Genomic DNA, 26,156 nt, shown 5'->3' on the forward strand with positions numbered 1-26,156 from the left:
TAAAGCCAAATACGATCCACGATCCCACTTCTGACACCAAATTGTAAGGATGTGGACGACAACACAAAAGGAAAAACACGCCTTTTCTCACTTTTACCACGGTCCGGTGGTGTATTTGGTTTTAATTTGTTTTTAGCATAACAATAGAGATCAGTATGGTCCTGAAAACCACAAAATTAATACAATGAGAAACAAAAGTAAATAATATTCTAAAATACAAGCCAATTCTTAGTAACGACCTCAACTTAACAGGCGACTCTAATAAAAAGGATTCTCTCTGAGGACTGCGACTATTACATCAAACGGCACGTCTACCTAAACAGCCTCTGTATACTTTGTTAGAGTATACAAATACCTAATTAATTACCTACACAATTGCATCATAAGTGCCTGAATATTACTAGAATAAATGCATGTTGGAATTTACTCACACTATTTGAATACTAAACTTAGTCTATTCATTGAATCAAGGAGTTATAATCTTAGGTTTGTGTAAAATATATAAACAATAACAAATCCATGGGCGCAGCCATTTTGTATGATAAATAGAGGGCGCACTACATGACGATCTATCACGAGCATGGTAGCCTCGTGTATACAAATTAATCAAGTGTGAACTGTAGGATGAACTATTTTATACAAACTGTTAACTAGAAACTATCTTCTATAAACTAAACATTACTAAATCTATCTAAACATATTTTGTTAATACAAAGAAGGTTTATCACAAAAGTATATATTATAACATTATATGGCATAAAATCCTAGTTCAAAGATTGTAACACAATACTATTCAATAGGCTTCCTAACTGCACATTCCATGAGTCAAGGTTAACCCAAAACAAATGTCTAGGCCTATGAATGCAATCATCTTAAAATACAACATTAATGTTTCTTAAACATAACAGAATCTTATAAATGTATAACAAAGTAATATATGTAAAAAGTAGAGTAATTACCTTTTAATCAGATCTTTAATTAAGTAAGAGACAAAACTATCTGCTTCCTTGACCGGTTCATGAATACAAAAGAAAACAAATCATTTAAAAAAGACTGTTACAATTATAGGGGGCAGCAACACCTATAGGGGGCAGTATTTAATTATCACATGATTAGATTAATCCCCACAATAAAAACACCAAAGTGCTTAGAATAGCTTCAAATCGTATTTGGAGACGTTTTAGACCATTTTGAGATTTTCGAAAAAACTTGGTTACACAAAAACATCAAAGTGCTTAAAATCACATTATAAACCGTTTTAGACCATTTTGAGCATTTCGATAACACTTTTCACACAAAAACATCAAAGAGCACAAAATAGCTTAATATCGTATTTAAAAACGTTTTAGACCATTTTGAGCATTTCGACAAAACTTTTTCACACAAAACACCAAAGTGCTTAGAATAGCTTCAAATCGCATTTGGAGACGTTTTAGACCAATTTGTGCATTTCGATAAAACTTGATTACACAAAAACATCAAAGTGCTTAAAATCACATTATAAACCGTTTTAGACCATTTTGAGCATTTCGATAACACTTTTCACACAAAAACATCAAAGAGCACAAAATAGCTTAATATCGTATTTAAAAACGTTTTAGACCATTTTGAGCATTTCGACAAAACTTTTTCACACAAAACACCAAAGTGCTTAGAATAGCTTCAAATCGCATTTGGAGACGTTTTAGACCAATTTGTGCATTTCGATGAAACTTGATTACACAAAAACATCAAAGTGCTTAAAATCACATTATAAACCGTTTTAGACCATTTTGAGCATTTCGATAACACTTTTCACACAAAAACATCAAAGAGCACAAAATAGCTTAATATCGTATTTAAAAACGTTTTAGACCATTTTGAGCATTTAGACAAAACTTTTTCACACAAAACACCAAAGTGCTTAGAATAGCTTCAAATCGCATTTGGAGACGTTTTAGACCATTTCGTGATTTTTGAAAAAACTTGTTAACATAAAAACACCAAAGTGTGTTTTGAATAGCTTCAAATCACATTTGGAGACGTTTTAGACCATTTTGTGATTTTCGAAAAAACTTGTTAACATAAAAACACGAAAGTGCTTAGAATAGCTTCAAATCGCATTTGGAAACGTTTTAGACCATTTTGTGATTTCCGAAAAAACTTGTTAACATAAAAACACGAAAGTGCTTAGAATCACATTATAAACCGTTTTAGACCATTTTGAGCATTTCGATAACAATTTTCACACAAAAACATCAAAGAGCACAAAATAGCTTAATATCGTATTTAAAAATGTTTTAGACCATTTTGAGCATTTAGATAAAACTTTTTCACACAAAACACCAAAGTGCTTAGAATAGCTTCAAATCGCATTTGGAGACGTTTTAGACCATTTTGTGATTTTTGAAAAAACTTGTTAACATAAAAACACCAAAGTGCTTAGAATAGCTTCAAATCACATTTGGAGATGTTTTAGACCATTTTGTGATTTTTGAAAAAACTTGTTAACATAAAAACACGAAAGTGCTTAGAATAGCTTCAAATCACATTTGGAGACGTTTTAGACCATTTTGTGATTTTTGAAAAAACTTGTTAACATAAAAACACGAAAGTGCTTAGAATAGCTTCAAATCGCATTTGGAAACGTTTTAGACCATTTTGTGATTTTCGAAAAAGATTGTTAACATAAAAACACCAATGTGCTTAGAATCACATTATAAACCGTTTTAGACCATTTTGAGCATTTCGATAACAATTTTCACACAAAAACATCAAAGAGCACAAAATAGCTTAATATCGTATTTATAAATGTTTTAGACCATTTTGAGCATTTCGACAAAACTTTTTCACACAAAACACCAAAGTGCTTAGAATAGCTTCAAATCGCATTTGGAGACGTTTTTTATACCATTTTGTGATTTCGATGAAACTTGATTACACAAAAACATCAAAGTGCTTAAAATCACATTATAAACCGTTTTAGACCATTTTGAGCATTTCGATAACACTTTTCACACAAAAACATCAAAGAGCACAAAATAGCTTAATATCGTATTTAAAAACGTTTTAGACCATTTTGAGCATTTAGACAAAACTTTTTCACACAAAACACCAAAGTGCTTAGAATAGCTTCAAATCGCATTTGGAGACGTTTTAGAACATTTTGTGTTTTTCGAAAAAAAACTGTTAACATAAAAACACCAAAGTGCTTAGAATAGCTTCAAATCGCATTTGGAGACGTTTTAGAACATTTTGTGATTTTTGAAAAAACTTGTTAACATAAAAACACCAATGTGCTTAGAATAGCTTCAAATCGCATTTGGAGACGTTTTAGACCATTTTGTGATTTTTGAAAAAACTTGTTAACATAAAAACACCAAAGGGCTTAGAATAGCTTCAAATCACATTTGGAGACGTTTTAGACCATTTTGTGATTTTTGAAAAAACTTGTTAACATAAAAACACGAAAGTGCTTAGAATAGCTTCAAATCGCATTTGGAAACGTTTTAGACCATTTTGTGATTTTCGAAAAAACTTGTTAACATAAAAACACGAAAGTGCTTAGAATAGCTTCAAATCGCATTTGGAAACGTTTTAGACCATTTTGTGATTTTCGAAAAAAATTGTTAACATAAAAACACCAAAGTGCTTAGAATCACATTATAAACCGTTTTAGACCATTTTGAGCATTTCGATAACAATTTTCACACAAAAACATCAAAGAGCACAAAATAGCTTAATATCGTATTTAAAAATGTTTTAGACCATTTTGAGCATTTAGATAAAACTTTTTCACACAAAACACCAAAGTGCTTAGAATAGCTTCAAATCGCATTTGGAGACGTTTTAGAGCATTTTGTGATTTTTGAAAAAACTTGTTAACATAAAAACACCAAAGTGCTTAGAATAGCTTCAAATCACATTTGGAGACGTTTTAGACCATTTTGTGATTTTTGAAAAAACTTGTTAACATAAAAACACGAAAGTGCTTAGAATAGCTTCAAATCACATTTGGAGACGTTTTAGACCATTTTGTGATTTTTGAAAAAACTTGTTAACATAAAAACACGAAAGTGCTTAGAATAGCTTCAAATCGCATTTGGAAACGTTTTAGACCATTTTGTGATTTTCGAAAAAGCTTGTTAACATAAAAACACCAAAGTGCTTAGAATCACATTATAAACCGTTTTAGACCATTTTGAGCATTTCGATAACAATTTTCACACAAAAACATCAAAGAGCACAAAATAGCTTAATATCGTATTTAAAAATGTTTTAGACCATTTTGAGCATTTAGATAAAACTTTTTCACACAAAACACGAAAGTGCTTAGAATAGCTTCAAATCACATTTGGAGACGTTTTAGACCATTTTGTGATTTTTGAAAAAACTTGTTAACATAAAAACACGAAAGTGCTTAGAATAGCTTCAAATCGCATTTGGAAACGTTTTAGACCATTTTGTGATTTTCGAAAAAGCTTGTTAACATAAAAACACCAAAGTGCTTAGAATCACATTATAAACCGTTTTAGACCATTTTGAGCATTTCGATAACAATTTTCACACAAAAACATCAAAGAGCCCAAAATAGCTTAATATCGTATTTAAAAATGTTTTAGACCATTTTGAGCATTTAGATAAAACTTTTTCACACAAAACACCAAAGTGCTTAGAATAGCTTCAAATCGCATTTGGAGACGGTTTAGACCATTTTGTGATTTTGAAAAAACTTGTTAACATAAAAACACCAAAGTGCTTAGAATAGCTTCAAATCGCATTTGGAGACGTTTTAGACCATTTTGTGATTTTCGAAAAAATTTGTTAACATAAAAACACCAAAGTGCTTAGAATAGCTTCAAATCGTATTTGGAGACGTTTTAGACCATTTTGAGATTTTCGAAAAAACTTGGTTACACAAAAACATCAAAGTGCTTAAAATCACATTATAAACCGTTTTAGACCATTTTGAGCATTTCGATAACACTTTTCACACAAAAACATCAAAGAGCACAAAATAGCTTAATATCGTATTTAAAAACGTTTTAGACCATTTTGAACATTTCGACAAAACTTTTTCACACAAAACACCAAAGTGCTTAGAATAGCTTCAAATCGCATTTGGAGACGTTTTAGACCAATTTGTGCATTTCGATGAAACTTGATTAAACAAAAACATCAAAGTGCTTAAAATCACATTATAAACCGTTTTAGACCATTTTGAGCATTTCGATAACACTTTTCACACAAAAACATCAAAGAGCACAAAATAGCTTAATATCGTATTTAAAAACGTTTTAGACCATTTTGAGCATTTAGACAAAACTTTTTCACACAAAACACCAAAGTGCTTAGAATAGCTTCAAATCGCATTTGGAGACGTTTTAGAACATTTTGTGTTTTTCGAAAAAACCTGTTAACATAAAAACACCAAAGTGCTTAGAATAGCTTCAAATCGCATTTGGAGACGATTTAGACCATTTTGTGATTTTCGAAAAAACTTGTTAACATAAAAACACCAAAGTGCTTAGAATAGCGTCAAATCGTATTTGGAGACGTTTTAGACCATTTTGTGATTTTCGAAAAAACTTGTTAACATAAAAACACCAAAGTGCTTAGAATAGCTTCAAATCGCATTTGGAGACGTTTTAGACCATTTTGTGCATTTCGATGACACTTGGTTACACAAAAACATCAAAGTGCTTAAAATCACATTATAAATCGTTTTAGACCATTTTGAGCATTTCGACAAAACTTTTTCACACAAAATACCAAAGTGCTTAGAATAGCTTCAAATCGCATTTGGAGACGTTTTAGACCATTTTGTGATTTTCGAAAAAACTTTTTAACATAAAAACACCAAAGTGCTTAGAATAGCTTCAAATCACATTTGGAGACGTTTTAGACCATTTTGTGATTTTCGAAAAAACTTGTTAACATAAAAACACGAAAGTGCTTAGAATAGCTTCAAATCGCATTTGGAAACGTTTTAGACCATTTTGTGATTTTCGAAAAAAATTGTTAACATAAAAACACAAAAGTGGTTAGAATTACATTATAAACCGTTTTAGACCATTTTGAGCATTTCGATAACAATTTTCACACAAAAACATCAAAGAGCACAAAATAGCTTAATATCGTATTTAAAAATGTTTTAGACCATTTTGAGCATTTAGATAAAACTTTTTCACACAAAACACCAAAGTGCTTAGAATAGCTTCAAATCGCATTTGGAGACGTTTTAGACCATTTTGTGATTTTTGAAAAAACTTGTAAACATAAAAACACCAAAGTGCTTAGAATAGCTTCAAATCACATTTGGAGACGTTTTAGACCATTTTGTGATTTTCGAAAAAACTTGTTTACATAAAAACACGAAAGTGCTTAGAATATCTTCAAATCGCATTTGGAAACGTTTTAGACCATTTTGTGATTTTCGAAAAAACTTGTTAACATAAAAACACGAAAGTGCTTAGAATAGCTTCAAATCGCATTTGGAAACGTTTTAGACCATTTTGTGATTTTCGAAAAAAATTGTTAACATAAAAACACCAAAGTGCTTAGAATCACATTATAAACCGTTTTAGACCATTTTGAGCATTTCGATAACAATTTTCACACAAAAACATCAAAGAGCACAAAATAGCTTAATATCGTATTTAAAAATGTTTTAGACCATTTTGAGCATTTAGATAAAACTTTTTCACACAAAACACCAAAGTGCTTAGAATAGCTTCAAATCGCATTTGGAGACGTTTTAGACCATTTTGTGATTTTTGAAAAAACTTGTTAACATAAAAACACCAATGTGCTTAGAATAGCTTCAAATCACATTTGGAGACGTTTTAGACCATTTTGTGATTTTTGAAAAAACTTGTTAACATAAAAACACGAAAGTGCTTAGAATAGCTTCAAATCACATTTGGAGACGTTTTAGACCATTTTGTGATTTTTGAAAAAACTTGTTAACATAAAAACACGAAAGTGCTTAGAATAGCTTCAAATCGTATTTGGAGACGTTTTAGACCATTTTTTGATTTTCGAAAAAGATTGTTAACATAAAAACACCAAAGTGCTTAGAATCACATTATAAACCGTTTTAGACCATTTTGAGGATTTCGATAACCATTTTCACACAAAAACATCAAAGAGCACAAAATAGCTTAATATCGTATTTAAAAACGTTTTAGACCATTTTGAGCATTTCGACAAAACTTTTTCACACAAAACACCAAAGTGCTTAGAATAGCTTCAAATCGCATTTGGAGACGTTTTAGACCAATTTGTGCATTTCGATGAAACTTGATTACACAAAAACATCAAAGTGCTTAAAATCACATTATAAACCGTTTTAGACCATTTTGAGCATTTCGATAACACTTTTCACACAAAAACATCAAAGAGCACAAAATAGCTTAATATCGTATTTAAAAACGTTTTAGACCATTTTGAGCATTTAGACAAAACTTTTTCACACAAAACACCAAAGTGCTTAGAATAGCTTCAAATCGCATTTGGAGACGTTTTAGACCATTTTGTGCATTTCGATGAAACTTGGTTACACAAAAAAATCAAAGTGCTTAAAATCACATTATAAATCGTTTTAGACCATTTTGAGGATTTCGACAAAACTTTTTCACACAAAATACAAAAGTGCTTAGAATAGCTTCAAATCGCATTTGGAGACGTTTTAGACCATTTTGTGATTTTCGAAAAAACTTTTTAACATAAAAACACCAAAGTGCTTAGAATAGCTTCAAATCGTATTTTAGACCATTTTGAGATTTTCGAAAAAACTTGGTTACACAAAAATATCAAAGTGCTTAAAATCACATTATAAACCGTTTTAGACCATTTTGAGCATTTCGATAACACTTTTCACACAAAAACATCAAAGAGCACAAAATAGCTTAATATCGTATTTAAAAACGTTTTAGACCATTTTGAGCATTTCGACAAAACTTTTTCACACAAAACACCAAAGTGCTTAGAATAGCTTCAAATCGCATTTGGAGACGTTTTAGACCAATTTGTGCATTTCGATGAAACTTGATTACACACAAAAACATCAAAGTGCTTAAAATCACATTATAAACCGTTTTAGACCATTTTGAGCATTTCGATAACACTTTTCACACAAAAACATCAAAGAGCACAAAATAGCTTAATATCGTATTTAAAAACGTTTTAGACCATTTTGAGCATTTAGACAAAACTTTTTCACACAAAACACCAAAGTGCTTAGAATAGCTTCAAATCGCATTTGGAGACGTTTTAGACCATTTTGTGATTTTCAAAAAAACTTGTTAACATAAAAACACCAAAGTGCTTAGAATAGCTTCAAATCGCATTTGGAGACATTTTAGACCAATTTGTGATTTTCGAAAAAAACTTGTCAACATAAAAACACCAAAGTGTTTAGAATAGCTTCAAATCGCATTTGGAGACGTTTTAGACCAATTTGTGATTTTCGAAAAAACTTATCAACATAAAAACACCAAAGGGTTTAGAATAGCTTCAAATCGCATTTTGAGACGTTTTAGACCATTTTGTGATTTTCGAAAAAACTTGTTAACATAAAAACACTAAAGTGCTTAGAATAGCTTCAAATCGCATTTGGAAACGTTTTAGACCATTTTGTGATTTTCGAAAAAACTTGTTAACATAAAAACACGAAAGTGCTTAGAATAGCTTCAAATCGCATTTGGAAACGTTTTAGACCATTTTGTGATTTTCGAAAAAAATTGTTAACATAAAAACACCAAAGTGCTTAGAATCACATTATAAACCGTTTTAGACCATTTTGAGCATTTCGATAACAATTTTCACACAAAAACATCAAAGAGCACAAAATAGCTTAATATCGTATTTAAAAATGTTTTAGACCATTTTGAGCATTTGGATAAAACTTTTTCACACAAAACACCAAAGTTCTTAGAATAGCTTCAAATCGCATTTGGAGACGTTTTAGACCATTTTGTGATTTTTGAAAAAAATTGTTAACATAAAAACACCAAAGTGCTTAGAATAGCTTCAAATCACATTTGGAGACGTTTTAGACCATTTTGTGATATTCGAAAAAACTTGTTAACATAAAAACACGAAAGTGCTTAGAATAGCTTCAAATCGCATTTGGAAACGTTTTAGACCATTTTGTGATTTTCGAAAAAACTTGTTAACATAAAAACACCAAAGTGCTTAGAATAGCTTCAAATCGCATTTGGAAACGTTTTAGACCATTTTGTTATTTTCGAAAAAAATTGTTAACATAAAAACACCAAAGTGCTTAGAATCACATTATAAACCGTTTAGACCATTTTGAGCATTTCGATAACAATTTTCACACAAAAACATCAAAGAGCACAAAATAGCTTAATATCGTATTTAAAAATGTTTTAGACCATTTTGAGCATTTAGAAAAAACTTATCAACATAAAAACACCAAAGGGTTTAGAATAGCTTCAAATCGCATTTTGAGACGTTTTAGACCATTTTGAGATTTTCGAAAAAACTTGGTTACACAAAAACATCAAAGTGCTTAAAATCACATTATAAACCGTTTTAGACCATTTTGAGCATTTCGATAACACTTTTCACACAAAAACATCAAAGAGCACAAAATAGCTTAATATCGTATTTAAAAACGTTTTAGACCATTTTGAGCATTTCGAAAAAACTTGTTAACCTAAAAATACCAAAGTGTTTAGAATAGCTTCAAATCGCATTTGGAGACGTTTTAGACCATTTTGTGATTTTCGAAAAAACTTGTTAACATAAAAACACCAAAGTGCTTCAAATCGCATTTGGAGACATTTTAGACCAATTTGTGATTTTTGAAAAAACTTGTTAACATAAAAACACCAAAGTGTTTACAATAGCTTCAAATCGTATTTGGAGACGTTTTAGACCATTTTGTGATTTTCGAAAAAACTTGTTAACATAAAAACACCAAAGTACTTAGAATAGCTTCAAATCGCATTTGGAGACGTTTTAGACCATTTTATGCATTTCGATGAAACTTGGTTACACAAAAACATCAAAGTGCTTAAAATCACATTATAATCCGTTTTAGACCATTTTGAGCATTTCGATAACACTTTTCACACAAAAACATCAAAGAGCACAAAATAGCTTAATATCGTATTTAAAAACGTTTTAGACCATTTTGAGCATTTCGACAAAACTTTTTCACACAAAACACCAAAGTGCTTAGAATAGCTTCAAATCGCATTTGGAGACGTTTTAGACCATTTTGTGATTTTCGAAAAAAATTGTTAACATAAAAACATCAAAGTGCTTAGAATAGCTTCAAATCACATTTGGAGACGTTTTAGACCATTTTGTGATTTTCGAAAAAACTTGTTAACCTAAAAATACCAAAGTGTTTAGAATAGCTTCAAATCGCATTTGGAGAAGTTTTAGACCATTTTGTGATTTTCGAAAAAACTTGTTAACATAAAAACACCAAAGTGCTTAGAATAGCTTCAAATCGAATTTGGAGACATTTTAGACCAATTTGTGATTTTCGAAAAAACTTGTCAACATAAAAACACCAAAGTGTTTAGAATAGCTTCAAATCGCATTTGGAGACGTGTTAGACCAATTTGTGATTTTCGAAAAAACTTATCAACATAAAAACACCAAAGGGTTTAGAATATCTTCAAATCGCATTTGGAGACGTTTTAGACCATTTTGTGATTTTCGAAAAAACTTGTTAACATAAAAACATCAAAGTGTACAGAATAACTTCAAATCGCATTTGGAGACCGTTTTAGGCCAATTTGTGATTTTCGAAAAAACTTGTTAACCTAAAAATACCAAAGTGTTTAGAATAGCTTCAAATCGCATTTGGAGACGTTTTAGACCATTTTGTGATTTTCGAAAAAACTTGTTAACATAAAAACACCAAAGTGCTTCAAATCGCATTTGGAGACATTTTAGACCAATTTGTGATTTTTGAAAAAACTTGTTAACATAAAAACACCAAAGTGCTTACAATAGCTTCAAATCGTATTTGGAGACGTTTTAGACCATTTTGTGATTTTCGAAAAAACTTGTTAACATAAAAACACGAAAGTACTTAGAATAGCTTCAAATCGCATTTGGAGACGTTTTAGACCATTTTATGCATTTCGATGAAACTTGGTTACACAAAAACATCAAAGTGCTTAAAATCACATTATAATCCGTTTTAGACCATTTTGAGCATTTCGATAACACTTTTCACACAAAAACATCAAAGAGCACAAAATAGCTTAATATCGTATTTAAAAACGTTTTAGACCATTTTGAGCATTTCGACAAAACTTTTTCACACAAAACACCAAAGTGCTTAGAATAGCTTCAAATCGCATTTGGAGACGTTTTAGACCATTTTGTGATTTTCGAAAAAAATTGTTAACATAAAAACATCAAAGTGTACAGAATAGCTTCAAATCGCATTTGGAGACCGTTTTAGGGCAATTTGTGATTTTCGAAAAAACTTGTTAATTTAAAAATACCAAAGTGTTTAGAATAGCTTCAAATCGCATTTGGAGACGTTTTAGACCATTTTGTGATTTTCGAAAAAACTTGTTAACATAAAAACACCAAAGTGCTTAGAATAGCTTCAAATCGCATTTGGAGACATTTTAGACCAATTTGTGATTTTCGAAAAAACTTGTCAACATAAAAACACCAAAGTGTTTAGAATAGCTTCAAATCGCATTTGGAGACGTTTTAGACCAATTTGTGATTTTCGAAAAAACTTATCAACATAAAAACACCAAAGGGTTTAGAATATCTTCAAATCGCATTTGGAGACGTTTTAGACAATTTTGTGATTTTCGAAAAAACTTGTTAACATAAAAACACCAAAGTGCTTAGAATAGCTTCAAATCGCATTTGGAGACGTTTTAGACCATTTTGTGATTTTCGAAAAAACTTGGTTACACAAAAACATAAAAGTGCTTAAAATCACATTATAAACCGTTTTAGACCATTTTGAGCATTTCGATAACACTTTTCACACAAAAACATCATAGAGCACAAAATAGCTTAATATCGTATTTAAAAACGTTTTAGACCATTTTGAGCATTTCGACAAAACTTGTTAACATAAAAACACCAAAGTGCTTAGAATGGCTTCAATTGCATTTGGAGACGCTTTAGACCATTTTGTGATTTTCGAAAAAAATTGTTAACATAAAAACACCAAAGTGCTTAAAATCACATTATAAATCGTTTTAGACCATTTTGAGCATTTCGATAACACTTTTCACACAAAAACATCAAAGAGCACAAGATAGCTTAATATCTTATTTAAAAACGTTTTAGACCATTTTGAGCATTTAGACAAAACTTTTTCACACAAAACACCAAAGTGCTTAGAATAGCTTAAAATCGCATTTGGAGACGTTTTAGACCATTTTGTGATTTTCAAAAAAACTTGTTAACATAAAAACACCAAAGTGCTTAGAATAGCTTCAAATCGTATTTGGAGACGTTTTAGACCATTTTGTGATTTTCGAAAAAACTTGTTAACATAAAAACACCAAAGTGCTTAGAATAGCTTCAAATCGCATTTGGAGACGTTTTAGACCAATTTGTGATTTTCGAAAAAAACTTGTCAACATAAAAACACCAAAGTGTTTAGAATAGCTTCAAATCGCATTTGGAGACGTTTTAGACCAATTTGTGATTTTCGAAAAAAACTTATCAACATAAAAACACCAAAGTGTTTAGAATAGCTTCAAATCGCATTTGGAGACGTTTTAGACCAATTTGTGATTTTCGAAAAAAACTTATCAACATAAAAACACCAAAAGGTTTAGAATAGCTTCAAATCGCATTTGGAAACGTTTTAGACCATTTTGTGATTTTCGAAAAAACTTGTTAACATAAAAACACGAAAGTGCTTAGAATAGCTTCAAATCGCATTTGGAAACGTTTTATTCCATTTTGTGATTTTCGAAAAAAATTGTTAACATAAAAACACCAAAGTGCTTAGAATCACATTATAAACCGTTTTAGACCATTTTGAGCATTTCGATAACAATTTTCACACAAAAACATCAAAGAGCACAAAATAGCTTAATATCGTATTTAAAAATGTTTTAGACCATTTTGAGCATTTAGAAAAAACTTTTTCACACAAAACACCAAAGTGCTTAGAATAGCTTCAAATCGCATTTGGAGACGGTTTAGACCATTTTGTGATTTTGAAAAAACTTGTTAACATAAAAACACCAAAGTGCTTAGAATAGCTTCAAATCGTATTTGGAGACGTTTTAGACCATTTTGTGATTTTCGAAAAAACTTGTTAACATAAAAACACCAAAGTGCTTAGAATAGCTTCAAATCACATTTGGAGACGTTTTAGACCATTTTGTGATTTTTGAAAAAACTTGTTAACATAAAAACACGAAAGTGCTTAGAATAGCTTCAAATCACATTTGGAGACGTTTTAGACCATTTTGTGATTTTCGAAAAAGATTGTTAACATAAAAACACCAAAGTGCTTAGAATCACATTATAAACCGTTTTAGACCATTTTGAGCATTTCAATAACAATTTTCACACAAAAACATCAAAGAGCACAAAATAGCTTAATATCGTATTTAAAAATGTTTTAGACCATTTTGAGCATTTAGATAAAACTTTTTCACACAAAACACCAAAGTGCTTAGAATAGCTTCAAATCGAATTTGGAGACGGTTTAGACCATTTTGTGATTTTGAAAAAACTTGTTAACATAAAAACACCAAAGTGCTTAGAATAGCTTCAAATTGCATTTGGAGACGTTTTAGACCATTTTGTGATTTTCGAAAAAACTTGTTAACATAAAAACACGAAAGTGCTTAGAATAGCTTAAAATCGTATTTGGAGACGTTTTAGACCATTTTGAGATTTTCGAAAAAACTTGGTTACACAAAAACATCAAAGTGCTTAAAATCACATTAAAAACCGTTTCAGACCATTTTCAGCATTTCGATAACACTTTTCACACAAAAACATCAAAGAGCACAAAATAGCTTAATATCGTATTTAAAAACGTTTTAGACCATTTTGAGCATTTCGACAAAACTTTTTCACACAAAACACCAAAGTGCTTAGAATAGCTTCAAATCGCATTTGGAGACGTTTTAGACCAATTTGTGCATTTCGATGAAACTTGATTACACAAAAACATCAAAGTTCTTAAAATCACATTATAAACCGTTTTAGACCATTTTGAGCATTTCGATAACACTTTTCACACAAAAACATCAAAGAGCACAAAATAGCTTAATATCGTATTTAAAAACGTTTTAGACCATTTTGAGCATTTAGACAAAACTTTTTCACACAAAACTCCAAAGTGCTTAGAATAGCTTCAAATCGCATTTGGAGACGTTTTAGAACATTTTGTGTTTTTCGAAAAAACCTGTTAACATAAAAACACCAAAGTGCTTAGAATAGCTTCAAATCGCATTTGGAGACTATTAAGACCATTTTGTGATTTTTGAAAAAACTTGTTAACATAAAAACACGAAAGTGCTTAGAATAGCTTCAAATCGCATTTGGAAACGTTTTAGACCATTTTGTGATTTTCGAAAAAGATTGTTAACATAAAAACACCAATGTGCTTAGAATCACATTATACACCGTTTTAGACCATTTTGAGCATTTCGATAACAATTTTCACACAAAAACATCAAAGGGCACAAAATAGCTTAATATCGTATTTAAAAATGTTTTAGACCATTTTGAGCATTTAGATAAAACTTTTTCACACAAAACACCAAAGTGCTTAGAATAGCTTCAAATCGCATTTGGAGACGGTTTAGAACATTTTGTGATTTTGAAAAAACTTGTTAACATAAAAACACCAAAGTGCTTAGAATAGCTTCAAATCGCATTTGGAGACGTTTTAGACCATTTTGTGATTTTCGAAAAAACTTGTTAACATAAAAACACCAAAGTGCTTAGAATAGCTTCAAATCGTATTTGGAGACGTTTTAGACCATTTTGAGATTTTCGAAAAAACTTGGTTACACAAAAACATCAAAGTGCTTAAAATCACATTATAAACCGTTTTAGACCATTTTGAGCATTTCGATAACACTTTTCACACAAAAACATCAAAGAGCACAAAATAGCTTAATATCGTATTTAAAAACGTTTTAGACCATTTTGAGCATTTCGACAAAACTTTTTCACACAAAACACCAAAGTGCTTAGAATAGCTTCAAATCGCATTTGGAGACGTTTTAGACCAATTTGTGCATTTCGATGAAACTTGATTACACAAAAACATCAAAGTGCTTAAAATCACATTATAAACCGTTTTAGACCATTTTGAGCATTTCGATAACACTTTTCACACAAAAACATCAAAGAGCACAAAATAGCTTAATATCGTATTTAAAAACGTTTTAGACCATTTTGAGCATTTAGACAAAACTTTTTCACACAAAACACCAAAGTGCTTAGAATAGCTTCAAATCGCATTTGGAGACGTTTTAGACCATTTTGTGCATTTCGATGAAACTTGGTTACACAAAAACATCAAAGTGCTTAAAATCACATTATAAATCGTTTTAGACCATTTTGAGCATTTCGACAAAACTTTTTCACACAAAATACAAAAGTGCTTAGAATAGCTTCAAATCGCATTTGGAGACGTTTTAGACCATTTTGTGATTTTCGAAAAAACTTTTTAACATAAAAACACCAAAGTGCTTAGAATAGCTTCAAATCGTATTTTAGACCATTTTGAGATTTTCGAAAAAACTTGGTTACACAAAAATATCAAAGTGCTTAAAATCACATTATAAACCGTTTTAGACCATTTTGAGCATTTCGATAACACTTTTCACACAAAAACATCAAAGAGCACAAAATAGCTTAATATCGTATTTAAAAACGTTTTAGACCATTTTGAGCATTTCGACAAAACTTTTTCACACAAAACACCAAAGTGCTTAGAATAGCTTCAAATCGCATTTGGAGACGTTTTAGACCAATTTGTGCATTTCGATGAAACTTGATTACACACAAAAACATCAAAGTGCTTAAAATCACATTATAAACCGTTTTAGACCATTTTGAGCATTTCGATAACACTTTTCACACAAAAACATCAAAGAGCACAAAATAGCTTAAAATGGATATGAAAGGATTTTAAAATTTCACAAAAAGGACTTTGTATGAATCCTTTTAATGTTAATAAACAGCACACAAAAAATTAGATTCAAATACCTAGTAGAAATTGAGAAATAAACAAATTAAATTTTGGTATAAAACGTCCGCAAAATGGCCGACCAACTGGCACGCCATCTTAATTTTTATGAACGTTCTATACGCACGTACGAGATCGTCAAATTTAGAGTTTGAAACACCCGGGGTTGTAGCCACGGCAGCAGTCGTTTTGTGATTGGTTAATGAATTTTAATACAGTCCAATCACCGCCTTGTCTCGTTCGCGGACTGTGTGGTGTAAACAAAATAAACAAACCCATGCTACACGAGACTCGCGTGTTGCAAGCTCCCTGTTGCTAAAATATCGATATTTCACAAATCAATAAAAAGTTATGTCTGCAAAGATTGTACGTGAAAAGAAGAAAGTGTGTATTTGTACTTCTCACACTAAACCACTCACGCAGACTACAAATTAGGCTAGGTCTAGTAGACTATAGTTTCTTCTAAATTCGCTAGTAGTAGGCTAGGCCTACACATGGAGTTACTCCATGGCCTACAGTACAAGAGAGTAGCAGTCGCCGGTCCACCGACGAACCTCCAGGAAGTGGACAAGGCGCGGGCGTAGACGTATGTAAAAGGCGACGTAAATAAAAAAGGTAAGCTTGTGTTGAACTTGTTTTTGGCTCTGACTTTTGTTATTGACTAATATAGTAATATAATAATACTAAGACTGTAACCCTAGCACTCGCGTCTAAAGAATTCTATTATGCATATTTTACTATTCTTCATAAATATTTAGTTCTGTAATTTTAATTGTCTGCGCTCATTCTATACTTGGTGTCTTAGTATACTGCATAAATGTATCGTGCAAGCATGATCCAAGTAGCATCTATTATAAAGTACTCTGGGTATCTTTCTATTCACCTGAAAAAAGGAAAATGAATAAGCACATGTTTATCTGCCCTCAAAACAAAATAATAATTTAGTATAATGTATTATGTAGGTTTGATCAACAGTTTAAAATAGCAATGCTCAGTATCTGTTACCTTAATATTATAATTTTACTCTAACATTTGCGCTTCCATTCCAATCAATAAATACATTTGCTTATCCCGTCCATCAATTATCATAATTGCACTCCAATTATAGACCTGTAGGTAGGTAAAAATACAAATGAATTGTTTATTTACTGTATACTGTACTGTATATTGTACTGTATATGATACAAGCTGAAATACCCCTAACTAGGCCTGGCCTGTTATAACCTTTATTACTACATTAGAGAAAATCCAACTCTATTCATTTTATTGGGAATCATAATACAGTATTTAGTATTCAGTGTTGCCTAGCCTACTAGCTAGTAGGGCGGCATGTAATAACAAAAAAATATTTTAATAATACGTTAGTCAGGACACTACAGCACACAACAATATTATTAATAAACGTACTTATAAATAATGTGTATATACATAATACAGTAACACAATTGTGCCTACCATTAACACCCTCAACGATACATCAAGGAGCATACGCTCTCAGCTCACCTCTGGCCGGGCGACTAAACACCGTATCCAGCAGTCATCACTACTAAAAAGGCCTAGGCCTAGGCCTAGCTAGCTCCAGGCCATGGCATTGTCAAACACCATTTACTCGTCCAACCGTTTCTTCAAAACGATGTTAACACCCGTGTTAACAAGACGATGTGGACGAATTTCCATCAATTTCAGTTAATTACAACGAAATAATAATAAAATGAATGTTTCAATAATACGTGTATAATAAATAGCGAAATAAACATCGCTCGCGAGGAGGGTCGAGAGAGAGGCCAAGGTGGTCGACTCTGTGATTCTCACGCATGCGCAAAATAACTCCGTGTACCCAGCAAGATAGGCATTTGGCTATGAATTTCGTAAAAGATGGCCTTGAAAAACGAAATTAAAATCCGTTTTAAAAAAAACTTGGTTGATAATATGAATTAATTTTATTCGATTAGGCTAACATACTTATCCAAGAATAAAAATATCAAAGCAATAAGTAATTACTACCATGCTTTTGCATCAATCAATGATTTACTGCTAAATTCCTATCTCTGTAATACAAAAATAACTTTTAGTGACGTCACAAAAAGTTTTTCACAGGTTTCTCAGGGGCGTTTTGAGGGCGTTGTCGTCCTCCAAAACATTAAGTATGACTATGGCAAGCTTAAAACTGATTGATCTACACGTTGAGCCAATAAAATGATATTGCTAGGAACCCTTTCATATCCATTTTAATATCGTATTTAAAAACGTTTTAGACCATTTTGAGCATTTAGACAAAACTTTTTCACACAAAACACCAAAGTGCTTAGAATAGCTTCAAATCGCATTTGGAGACGTTTTAGACCATTTTGTGATTTTCAAAAAAACTTGTTAACATAAAAACACCAAAGTGCTTAGAATAGCTTCAAATCGTATTTGGAGACGTTTTAGACCATTTTGTGATTTTCGAAAAAACTTGTTAACATAAAAACACCAAAGTGCTTAGAATAGCTTCAAATCGCATTTGGAGACGTTTTAGACCATTTTGTGCATTTCGATGAAACTTGGTTACACAAAAACATCAAAGTGCTTAAAATCACATTATAAATCGTTTTAGACCATTTTGAGCATTTCGACAAAACTTTTTCACACAAAATACAAAAGTGCTTAGAATAGCTTCAAATCGCATTTGGAGACGTTTTAGACCATTTTGTGATTTTCGAAAAAACTTTTTAACATAAAAACACCAAAGTGCTTAGAATAGCTTCAAATCGTATTTTAGACCATTTTGAGATTTTCGAAAAAACTTGGTTACACAAAAATATCAAAGTGCTTAAAATCACATTATAAACCGTTTTAGACCATTTTGAGCATTTCGATAACACTTTTCACACAAAAACATCAAAGAGCACAAAATAGCTTAATATCGTATTTAAAAACGTTTTAGACCATTTTGAGCATTTCGACAAAACTTTTTCACACAAAACACCAAAGTGCTTAGAATAGCTTCAAATCGCATTTGGAGACGTTTTAGACCAATTTGTGCATTTCGATGAAACTTGATTACACACAAAAACATCAAAGTGCTTAAAATCACATTATAAACCGTTTTAGACCATTTTGAGCATTTCGATAACACTTTTCACACAAAAACATCAAAGAGCACAAAATAGCTTAAAATGGATATGAAAGGATTTTAAAATTTCACAAAAAGGACTTTGTATGAATCCTTTTAATGTTAATAAACAGCACACAAAAAATTAGATTCAAATACCTAGTAGAAATTGAGAAATAAACAAATTAAATTTTGGTATAAAACGTCCGCAAAATGGCCGACCAACTGGCACGCCATCTTAATTTTTATGAACGTTCTATACGCACGTACGAGATCGTCAAATTTAGAGTTTGAAACACCCGGGGTTGTAGCCACGGCAGCAGTCGTTTTGTGATTGGTTAATGAATTTTAATACAGTCCAATCACCGCCTTGTCTCGTTCGCGGACTGTGTGGTGTAAACAAAATAAACAAACCCATGCTACACGAGACTCGCGTGTTGCAAGCTCCCTGTTGCTAAAATATCGATATTTCACAAATCAATAAAAAGTTATGTCTGCAAAGATTGTACGTGAAAAGAAGAAAGTGTGTATTTGTACTTCTCACACTAAACCACTCACGCAGACTACAAATTAGGCTAGGTCTAGTAGACTATAGTTTCTTCTAAATTCGCTAGTAGTAGGCTAGGCCTACACATGGAGTTACTCCATGGCCTACAGTACAAGAGAGTAGCAGTCGCCGGTCCACCGACGAACCTCCAGGAAGTGGACAAGGCGCGGGCGTAGACGTATGTAAAAGGCGACGTAAATAAAAAAGGTAAGCTTGTGTTGAACTTGTTTTTGGCTCTGACTTTTGTTATTGACTAATATAGTAATATAATAATACTAATAATTAAAGTAGGCCTAGAGCAGAGGAGGTGAGGCCGAGAGGATTATTATAGTTTAGTTAGTAACTGTAGTGTAATTAAATAATAACCTCTTTCTGTTTGTTACCAAGTCATAAAATATAATACTATAGGGCCTAGAGGTAGGATTGAATAAAAATAATAGTACATTTTCATCCATTTATTGGTCTTATCTTTGCAGATTTATGGAATCAACAGTACATGAGATGGCTTTGAAGAACTGTAATAGTACTAGTAATAAAATTGTAAACATCAAATTATATGGCAGAAATAGTGTGTGGAATGAATTTTATTGAACAAATGTATCATAATGAGTTTGGAACAAGCAGGATTTTTCAAACAGGACATAAATTACTTTTGAGACCTGAGTGATACATTTTAATTCTATCAACACCAGCCAGCTCCATCATATTCAAGAGATGGATTCTTTCATAAATGTCCATTGTACATAGTATTTGGCTAAATAAATAAAAAAAGAAGTACAGTAGTGGTTTATTTGTTTATATACCCAGACCCATTTAATGGTTAAAAACAAACACTATATGATGCACTGCTACTAGTGTACTGTCTGGTAGTACATTACCATAGTTACAGTATGACTGTAACCCTAGCACTCGCGTCTAAAGAATTCTATTATGCATATTTTACTATTCTTCATAAATATTTAGTTCTGTAATTTTAATTGTCTGCGCTCATTCTATACTTGGTGTCTTAGTATACTGCATAAATGTATCGTGCAAGCATGATCCAAGTAGCATCTATTATAAAGTACTCTGGGTATCTTTCTATTCACCTGAAAAAAGGAAAATGAATAAGCACATGTTTATCTGCCCTCAAAACAAAATAATAATTTAGTATAATGTATTATGTAGGTTTGATCAACAGTTTAAAATAGCAATGCTCAGTATCTGTTACCTTAATATTATAATTTTACTCTAACATTTGCGCTTCCATTCCAATCAATAAATACATTTGCTTATCCCGTCCATCAATTATCATAATTGCACTCCAATTATAGACCTGTAGGTAGGTAAAAATACAAATGAATTGTTTATTTACTGTATACTGTACTGTATATTGTACTGTATATGATACAAGCTGAAATACCCCTAACTAGGCCTGGCCTGTTATAACCTTTATTACTACATTAGAGAAAATCCAACTCTATTCATTTTATTGGGAATCATAATACAGTATTTAGTATTCAGTGTTGCCTAGCCTACTAGCTAGTAGGGCGGCATGTAATAACAAAAAAATATTTTAATAATACGTTAGTCAGGACACTACAGCACACAACAATATTATTAATAAACGTACTTATAAATAATGTGTATATACATAATACAGTAACACAATTGTGCCTACCATTAACACCCTCAACGATACATCAAGGAGCATACGCTCTCAGCTCACCTCTGGCCGGGCGACTAAACACCGTATCCAGCAGTCATCACTACTAAAAAGGCCTAGGCCTAGGCCTAGCTAGCTCCAGGCCATGGCATTGTCAAACACCATTTACTCGTCCAACCGTTTCTTCAAAACGATGTTAACACCCGTGTTAACAAGACGATGTGGACGAATTTCCATCAATTTCAGTTAATTACAACGAAATAATAATAAAATGAATGTTTCAATAATACGTGTATAATAAATAGCGAAATAAACATCGCTCGCGAGGAGGGTCGAGAGAGAGGCCAAGGTGGTCGACTCTGTGATTCTCACGCATGCGCAAAATAACTCCGTGTACCCAGCAAGATAGGCATTTGGCTATGAATTTCGTAAAAGATGGCCTTGAAAAACGAAATTAAAATCCGTTTTAAAAAAAACTTGGTTGATAATATGAATTAATTTTATTCGATTAGGCTAACATACTTATCCAAGAATAAAAATATCAAAGCAATAAGTAATTACTACCATGCTTTTGCATCAATCAATGATTTACTGCTAAATTCCTATCTCTGTAATACAAAAATAACTTTTAGTGACGTCACAAAAAGTTTTTCACAGGTTTCTCAGGGGCGTTTTGAGGGCGTTGTCGTCCTCCAAAACATTAAGTATGACTATGGCAAGCTTAAAACTGATTGATCTACACGTTGAGCCAATAAAATGATATTGCTAGGAACCCTTTCATATCCATTTTAATATCGTATTTAAAAACGTTTTAGACCATTTTGAGCATTTAGACAAAACTTTTTCACACAAAACACCAAAGTGCTTAGAATAGCTTCAAATCGCATTTGGAGACGTTTTAGACCATTTTGTGATTTTCAAAAAAACTTGTTAACATAAAAACACCAAAGTGCTTAGAATAGCTTCAAATCGTATTTGGAGACGTTTTAGACCATTTTGTGATTTTCGAAAAAACTTGTTAACATAAAAACACCAAAGTGCTTAGAATAGCTTCAAATCGCATTTGGAGATATTTTAGACCAATTTGTGATTTTCGAAAAAAACTTGTCAACATAAAAACACCAAAGTGTTTAGAATAGCTTCAAATCGCATTTGGAGACGTTTTAGACCAATTTGTGATTTTCGAAAAAACTTATCAACATAAAAACACCAAAGGGTTTAGAATAGCTTCAAATCGCATTTGGAGACGTTTTAGACCATTTTGTGATTTTCGAAAAAACTTGTTAACATAAAAACACGAAAGTGCTTAGAATAGCTTCAAATCGCATTTGGAAACGTTTTAGACCATTTTGTGATTTTCGAAAAAACTTGTTAACATAAAAACACGAAAGTGCTTAGAATAGCTTCAAATCGCATTTGGAAACGTTTTAGACCATTTTGTGATTTTCGAAAAAAATTGTTAACATAAAAACACCAAAGTGCTTAGAATCACATTATAAACCGTTTTAGACCATTTTGAGCATTTCGATAACAATTTTCACACAAAAACATCAAAGAGCACAAAATAGCTTAATATCGTATTTAAAAATGTTTTAGACCATTTTGAGCATTTGGATAAAACTTTTTCACACAAAACACCAAAGTGCTTAGAATAGCTTCAAATCGCATTTGGAGACGTTTTAGACCATTTTGTGATTTTTGAAAAAAATTGTTAACATAAAAACACCAAAGTGCTTAGAATAGCTTCAAATCACATTTGGAGACGTTTTAGACCATTTTGTGATATTCGAAAAAACTTGTTAACATAAAAACACGAAAGTGCTTAGAATAGCTTCAAATCGCATTTGGAAACGTTTTAGACCATTTTGTGATTTTCGAAAAAACTTGTTAACATAAAAACACCAAAGTGCTTAGAATAGCTTCAAATCGCATTTGGAAACGTTTTAGACCATTTTGTGATTTTCGAAAAAACTTATCAACATAAAAACACCAAAGGGTTTAGAATAGCTTCAAATCGCATTTTGAGACGTTTTAGACCATTTTGTGATTTTCGAAAAAACTTGTTAACATAAAAACACGAAAGTGCTTAGAATAGCTTCAAATCGCATTTGGAAACGTTTTAGACCATTTTGTGATTTTCGAAAAAACTTGTTAACATAAAAACACGAAAGTGCTTAGAATAGCTTCAAATCGCATTTGGAAACGTTTTAGACCATTTTGTGATTTTCGAAAAAAATTGTTAACATAAAAACACCAAAGTGCTTAGAATCACATTATAAACCGTTTTAGACCATTTTGAGCATTTCGATAACAATTTTCACACAAAAACATCAAAGAGCACAAAATAGCTTAATATCGTATTTAAAAATGTTTTAGACCATTTTGAGCATTTGGATAAAACTTTTTCACACAAAACACCAAAGTGCTTAGAATAGCTTCAAATCGCATTTGGAGACGTTTTAGACCATTTTGTGATTTTTGAAAAAAATTGTTAACATAAAAACACCAAAGTGCTTAGAATAGCTTCAAATCACATTTGGAGACGTTTTAGACCATTTTGTGATATTCGAAAAAACTTGTTAACATAAAAACACGAAAGTGCTTAGAATAGCTTCAAATCGCATTTGGAAACGTTTTAGACCATTTTGTGATTTTCGAAAAAACTTGTTAACATAAAAACACCAAAGTGCTTAGAATAGCTTCAAATCGCATTTGGAAACGTTTTAGACCATTTTGTTATTTTCGAAAAAAATTGTTAACATAAAAACACCAAAGTGCTTAGAATCACATTATAAACCGTTTTAGACCATTTTGAGCATTTCGATAACAATTTTCACACAAAAACATCAAAGAGCACAAAATAGCTTAATATCGTATTTAAAAATGTTTTAGACCATTTTGAGCATTTAGATAAAACTTTTTTACACAAAACACCAAAGTGCTTAGAATAGCTTCAAATCGCATTTGGAGACGTTTTAGACCATTTTGTGATTTTTGAAAAAACTTGTTAACATAAAAACACCAAAGTGCTTAGAATAGCTTCAAATCACATTTGGAGACGTTTTAGACCATTTTGTGATTTTCGAAAAAACTTGTTAACATAAAAACACGAAAGTGCTTAGAATAGCTTCAAATCGCATTTGGAAACGTTTTAGACCATTTTGTGATTTTCGAAAAAACTTGTTAACATAAAAACACGAAAGTGCTTAGAATAGCTTCAAATCGCATTTGGAAACGTTTTAGACCATTTTGTGATTTTCGAAAAAAATTGTTAACATAAAAACACCAAAGTGTTTAGAATAGCTTCAAATCGCATTTGGAGACGTTTTAGACCAATTTGTGATTTTCGAAAAAACTTATCAACATAAAAACACCAAAGGGTTTAGAATAGCTTCAAATCGCATTTGGAGACGTTTTAGACCATTTTGTGATTTTCGAAAAAACTTGTTAACATAAAAACACGAAAGTGCTTAGAATATCTTCAAATCGCATTTGGAAACATTTTAGACCATTTTGTGATTTTCGAAAAAACTTGTTAACATAAAAACATGAAAGTGCTTAGAATAGCTTCAAATCGTATTTGGAGACGTTTTAGACCATTTTGTGATTTTCGAAAAAACTTGTTAACATAAAAACACCAAAGTGCTTAGAATAGCTTCAAATCGCATTTGGAGACGTTTTAGACCATTTTGTGCATTTCGATGAAACTTGGTTACACAAAAACATCAAAGTGCTTAAAATCACATTATAAACCATTTTAGACCATTTTGAGCATTTCGATAACACTTTTCACACAAAAACATCAAAGAGCACAAAATAGCTTAATATCGTATTTAAAAACGTTTTAGACCATTTTGAGCATTTCGACAAAACTTTTTCACACAAAACACCAAAGTGCTTAGAATAGCTTCAAATCGCATTTGGAGACGTTTTAGACCATTTTGTGATTTTCGAAAAAACTTGTTAACATAAAAACATCAAAGTGTACAGAATAACTTCAAATCGCATTTGGAGACCGTTTTAGGCCAATTTGTGATTTTCGAAAAAACTTGTTAACCTAAGAATACCAAAGTGTTTAGAATAGCTTCAAATCGCATTTGGAGACGTTTTAGACCAATTTGTGATTTTCGAAAAAACTTATCAACATAAAAACACCAAAGGGTTTAGAATAGCTTCAAATCGCATTTGGAGACGTTTTAGACCATTTTGTGATTTTCGAAAAAACTTGTTAACATAAAAACACCAAAGTGCTTCAAATCGCATTTGGAGACATTTTAGACCAATTTGTGATTTTTGAAAAAATTTGTTAACATAAAAACACCAAAGTGTTTACAATAGCTTCAAATCGTATTTGGAGACGTTTTAGACCATTTTGTGATTTTCGAAAGAACTTGTTAACATAAAAACACCAAAGTACTTAGAATAGCTTCAAATCGCATTTGGAGACGTTTTAGACCATTTTATGCATTTCGATGAAACTTGGTTACACAAAAACATCAAAGTGCTTAAAATCACATTATAATCCGTTTTAGACCATTTTGAGCATTTCGATAACACTTTTCACACAAAAACATCAAAGAGCACAAAATAGCTTAATATCGTATTTAAAAACGTTTTAGACCATTTTGAGCATTTCGACAAAACTTTTTCACACAAAACACCAAAGTGCTTAGAATAGCTTCAAATCGCA

At 31.3% G+C, this 26,156-nt stretch overlaps 3 long non-coding RNA genes across 3 annotated transcripts; 1 reads left to right on the plus strand and 2 right to left on the minus strand.

Moving 5' to 3' along the window:
• Positions 1 to 16,875: 16,875 nt before the first annotated feature.
• On the minus strand, positions 16,876 to 17,986 carry LOC140051485 (uncharacterized). The gene is made up of 3 exons (XR_011845524.1): positions 17,636 to 17,986; positions 17,186 to 17,290; positions 16,876 to 17,063 (listed from the first exon to the last, which is right to left on the minus strand). It is a non-coding gene; the product is annotated as an uncharacterized lncRNA (long non-coding RNA).
• Positions 17,987 to 19,735: 1,749 nt separating this feature from the next.
• On the plus strand, positions 19,736 to 20,600 carry LOC140051180 (uncharacterized). The gene is made up of 2 exons (XR_011845487.1): positions 19,736 to 20,028; positions 20,298 to 20,600. It is a non-coding gene; the product is annotated as an uncharacterized lncRNA (long non-coding RNA).
• LOC140051179 (uncharacterized) lies at positions 20,388 to 21,832 on the minus strand. Its single transcript, XR_011845486.1, has 3 exons — positions 21,482 to 21,832; positions 21,032 to 21,136; positions 20,388 to 20,909 (listed from the first exon to the last, which is right to left on the minus strand). It is a non-coding gene; the product is annotated as an uncharacterized lncRNA (long non-coding RNA).
• Between the last annotated feature and the right edge of the window lie 4,324 nt (positions 21,833 to 26,156).

The sequence above is a fragment of the Antedon mediterranea genome, chromosome 6 (assembly GCF_964355755.1).
Source record: "Antedon mediterranea chromosome 6, ecAntMedi1.1, whole genome shotgun sequence".
NCBI classification, from domain to species: Eukaryota; Metazoa; Echinodermata; class Crinoidea; order Comatulida; family Antedonidae; genus Antedon; species Antedon mediterranea.